At 46.2% G+C, this 5,117-nt stretch overlaps 1 non-coding gene across 1 annotated transcript; it reads right to left on the bottom strand.

Moving 5' to 3' along the window:
• Positions 1-251: 251 nt before the first annotated feature.
• Positions 252-358, bottom strand: LOC119628149 (U6 spliceosomal RNA). Its single transcript, XR_005244462.1, has one exon. It is a non-coding gene; the product is annotated as a U6 spliceosomal RNA (small nuclear RNA).
• Between the last annotated feature and the right edge of the window lie 4,759 nt (positions 359-5,117).

Below are 5,117 nucleotides of genomic sequence, written 5' to 3'. Positions count from 1 at the left end.
GGCTCACGGCAACTTCCACCTCCCAGGTTCAAGCGATTCTCCTGCCTCAGCTTCTCGAGTAGCTGGGATTACAGGTGCCTGCCATCACGCCCAGCTGATTTTTTGTATTTTTAGTAGAGAGAGGGTTTCACCATGTTGATCAGGTGGGTCTCAAACTCCTGACCTCAAGTGATTGGCCCGTCTCAGCCTCCCAAAGTGCTGGGATTACAGGCATGAGCCACAGTGCCCGGCCTGAAACAATTTTTTTTTTTCTTGATATGGAATGCTTCATGAATTTGCGTGTCATCCTTGCATGGGGGCCATGCCAATCTTCTCTGTATTGTCCCAATTTGAGTATATGGGCTGCCGAAGTGAGCACTGTCATCACTTCTTTTAAGTGTTCCGGTCTACTGTTCTGACCCTTGGGAGTCAATGTATTTTGTGATTCAAACTTTTTCAGATTTTACAAAGGTGCATAATTACAGAATATCCTTAGTGTGCTTGAGGTAGCAACTCACAACAGTCAAATTCATTAATATTTCTGCAGTGAAACATATGAGTATTCACATTAAGTGAGAGAACTAAAGAATATGAATAGCACCACATCAGTTTGGATCAGGTGGTGAAGCCAAATAAATTCACTATAAACTTGGAAAACAAACACAAAAACAAAACAGCCTTGTGGTTCCAGGGATTTTTGCCTGGGGGAGTTCCAGACGAGAGACTGTCGACCTGTTTCTATGGAAGCATCAGGAAAGCTTGAACGCATTGTGTTGTTACGGTGCTGCTGCTCACTGAGGAGACTGACTGCGGCTTATTTTTATTTTTGCCTTTTGACTTGCTGTTTTAATTTTTAATTTTTCTGCACTGAGTATTAATTATTTTTTTGCCTATAGTTTCTTGAATTTCAATCGATTCAGATAAATGTAACACAAATTTAACCCAAGGAGAATATTGCATTGCTCAGTGGACCTCAAAAAGATCATAGTCAGCATTGGGTTCACAATTTTCATTTGCGCCTTTAGGAAAGTATATTTTTCTGGGGAGGCAGGCAACACTAAAGGAGATTGAGCGGGCTTTTCTATTCTTTTTCTTCTGTCTTTAAGCTGGTCCCACCAACACAGTCCATATCCAGAACTAGCTAATTCCTCAACTAGGGCTTGCTTTACCTCCTCTCTTCTCCCCTCCCCTCCCCTCCCCTCCCCTCTTCTCTTCTCTTCTTTTCTTCTTTTATTTTCTCTTTTCCTCTCTCTCTCTTTCTTTTTTTCTTTTTGAGATGGAGTCTTGCTCTGTCGCTCAGGCTGGAGTGCAGTGGCATGATCTTGGCTCACTGCAATCTCTGCCTTCCGGGTTCAAGTGATTCTCCTACCTCAGCCTCTGGAGTAGCTGGGACTACAGGCATGTGCCACCATGCCCAGCTACTTTTCATATTTTTAGTAGAGACAGGGTTTCATCATATTGGCCAGGCTGGTCTTGAACTCCTGACCTTGTGATACACCTGCCTTGGCCTCCCAATATGCTGGGATTACAGGCATGAGCCACCACGCCCGGCCCCTCCTCTTTCATGATAAATGTATGTTAGTTTTACATTAAAAAGTAAAACAAGGCCAGACATGGTGCATTCTGCCTGTAATCCCAGCATTTTGGGAGGCTGAGGTGGGAGGTTTGCTTGAGACCAGGAGTTCAAGACCAGCCTGGGCAACACAGCAAGACCCTGTCTCTACCAAAAATGAACTGAGTTAGCTTGGCATGGTGGCATATGTCTGTAGTCCCAGCTACTCAGGAGTCTGAGGCAGGAAGATGGCTTGAGCCCAAGATTTTGAGGTGGCAGTGAGCCGTGATTGCACCACTGCATTCCATCCTGGGCGACAGAGCAAGACCCGGTTTCTCTAAAGAAAAAAAATAAGGGGGTCAGGCATGGTGGCTCACGCCTGTAATCCCAACACTTTGGGAGGTCGAGGCGGATGGATCACCTGAGGTCAGGAGTTTGAGACCAGCCTGGCCAACGTGATGAAATCCTGTCTCTACTAAAAATACAAAAATTAGTTGGGTGTGATGGTGGGCTCCTGTAGTCTCAGCTACTCGGGAGGCTGAGGCAGGAGAATTTCTTGAACCCAGGAAGCAGAGGTTGCAGTGAGCTGAGATCACACCACTGCACTCCAGCCTGGGTGACAAAGCAAGACTCTGTCTCAAATAAATAAATAAATAAATAAATAAATAAATAAAATAAAAAGTAAATCAGTAACCACAATAAATAGAATGTGGGGACAAGTGAGAGAAGTGTGTGTGGACAGGGGAAATGGGGGAAGAAGGACCCTGCAGGGGCACGGAGGGGGTTTAGGGGAGGTTTTTAGGGTGTGAGCTGCCTCATGAGCCAGGAAGGAGATGTTGCCGGGCAGACCTGCAGTCAGTGAGGCAGGGAGAGGCGGCTGTTCTGGGCGACTTTGCAGCTCAGGGTAGGCGCGGGGCCCCGAAGGGGAAGGGGAAGTGTCAAAATATCCGTGGGACGCCCTGCTGAGTTCTCCAACCCTGAAACCCAGGACCCTTTCCTGTGCAGCTTCTTGGGAGCTTGAACAAGTTGAGGGAAGTGACATATCCAGGAGGAAATTTCAATGCACGTGTGTGAGGGCTTCTAGTCAACTGTCTATTTGGTTGAGGATTCCTTAGATTGATGAAAAACAAGTGCTAATAAAAGGACCTATGCCTATGTCTATATCATCTATGTCTATATATTTATTTTAAATCATGAGCTTTGTCAGACTCGGATGGGCTGATGGTTGAGGGACTTCTGCCAGAAGGCTGGCCAGCCTGGGAAAGGGAAGTGTGCCTAAGTCAATGGAGGTCACAGAAGAAGGGGTGGGAAAGGCTTGCAGAAATTCTAAATAGAAAAGGAGCTTTGGATTAGGCAAGTCATATGTGGACTTTAAGGACATCGGAAGGTAGAAAATGCCAGATGAGGAAGTCATCATGTACACACAAAACTTAGAGCCCCAAGCCCCGATCCCTGTTGTCAGGACCCAACACCAACTACTAGTGAAGGGACACAGAGGCAGGAGGGTCCTAGAGGAAGGAGACCCTCCAGGGAAGGGTTCAGGAGGCAACAGCTCCCTCACAGTTCACAGAGGAGCCCTCATCCCCTAGCAAAGTCCATGGGCTGCCCAGGAGAGAAAGCTGATTTCTTTCCCGCTTACCATGCATAAGAGGACCCCCATGGGAATCTGGGCCTACCCATATGGCCAGCTCTTGGAGGCCTAGGATGGCCAGAGGGGCAAGACTCAATAGAAGGTCAGGACCGTCTTGGTGGAAGGGCTGCTGAGTGTGTGTGACGGACTTGTGATGTGTGACCTGGCAGTGACTCAAACTAGGCTGTGCGGTACCCTGGACCAAGGCAGTCTACAGCTAAAACAGAAGCATTTTCTGCATTTGTAGATAGAATTATCTCCATTTTAAAAATATTATTTTGATTGGGTGCGGTGGCTCACGCCTGTAATCCCAGCAGTTTGGGAGGCCAAGGCAGGCAGATCACCTGAGGTCAGGAGTTTGAGACCAGCGTGGCCAATATGGTGAAACCCCGTCTCTAGTAAAAATACAAAAATCAGCTGGGTGTGGTGGCACACGCCTGTAATCCCAGCTACTGGGGAGGCTGAGGCAGGAGAATTGCTTGAACCCGGGAGGTGGAGGCTGTAGTGAACCAAGATCACGCCATTGCACTGTAGCTTAGGCAACAAGAGTGAGACTGCATCTCAAAAAAATCTTCCTTCTTTCCTTTCTTCCCTCCCTCCCTCCCTCCCTCCCTCCCTCCTTCCTTCCTTTCTTCCTTCCTTCCTTCACTCTGACGCTCAGGCTGGAGTGCAGTGCTACAATCTCAGCTCACTGCAGCCTCCCTCTGCCGAATTCAACTGATTTCTCCTGCCTCAGCCTCCCAAGCAGCTGGGATTACAGGCATGTGCCACCACGCCCAGCTAATTTTTGTACTTTTAGTAGAGATGGAGTTTTGCCACGTTGGCCAGGCTAGTCTTGAACTCCTGACCTCAGGTGATCCACCCACCACATCCTCCCAAAGTACTGGGATTACAGGCATGAGCCACCACCCCCGGCTGAAAATAATATTTATTTCTGATAGTAAAAGTAATATTTTTTATCCATAATTTTACCTACACATAGCTAGATATATTTCCTTCCAGTCTCTTTTTTGTGACTATATTGATTAATAATATATTTATAAATATATGTTAGAAATATTTATGAATAATAGCTATTACTATTGTTCATTTAACATTTTTTGAACGCTTACTGGGGTCAGGCACTATTCTAAATTATTCTTTTTGTTTTCCCTGTTGTAATTGGCAAAGACACTATTCTTTTTTTTTTTTTTTTTTGAGGCAGAGTCTCGCTCTCTCCCGGGGCTGGAGTGCAGTGGCGGAATCTCGGCTCACTGCAAGCTCCGCCTTCCGGGTTCACGGCATTCTCCTGCCTCAGCCTCCCGAGTAGCTGGGACTACAGGCGCCCACCACCGCGCCCGGCTAATTTTTTGAAGTTTTTAGTAGAGACGGGGTTTCACCGTGTTAGCCAGGATGGTCTCGATTTCCTGACCTCATGATCCGACCGCCTCGGCCTCCCAAAGTGTTGGGATTACAGGCGTGAGCCACTGCGCCCGCTGGCAAAGACACTATTCTAAACCCTTTACAGATACTGACCTGTGCAATCTTCAGAATAACCCTATGAGGTGAAAACATTGTTTTCTGGGCTAGGTGTTTTGGCTTATGCCTGTAATCTCACCACTTTGGGAGGCTGAGGCAGGAGGATCACTTGAGCCCAGGTGTCCAAGACCAGCCTGGGCAACATAGTGAGACCCCATCTCTATATAAAATAAATAAATACTTTTTTTACAAAATCAAAAACCATATTTTTCCTGTTTAACAATGAAAACGCAAGGAACAGAGAGGTAAGTAAATTTGTCTGAGGTCACACAGGTAGTAAGTGGGGAGCTCAAATTCAAATGCAGATCTGACTGTGGAGCCTATTTTTCGCCAAAATACACGCTATACCATATATGATTTTGTGTTAAGACTTCTCATTAAGTATTATATTGTATTTTTCATACCATAAAAATATTTACCAAATGTTCAGTTTTTTTC

The sequence above is a fragment of the Chlorocebus sabaeus genome, chromosome 9 (assembly GCF_047675955.1).
Source record: "Chlorocebus sabaeus isolate Y175 chromosome 9, mChlSab1.0.hap1, whole genome shotgun sequence".
NCBI classification, from domain to species: domain Eukaryota; kingdom Metazoa; phylum Chordata; class Mammalia; order Primates; family Cercopithecidae; genus Chlorocebus; species Chlorocebus sabaeus.
This window is presented reverse-complemented; position numbering and strand designations above follow the sequence as displayed.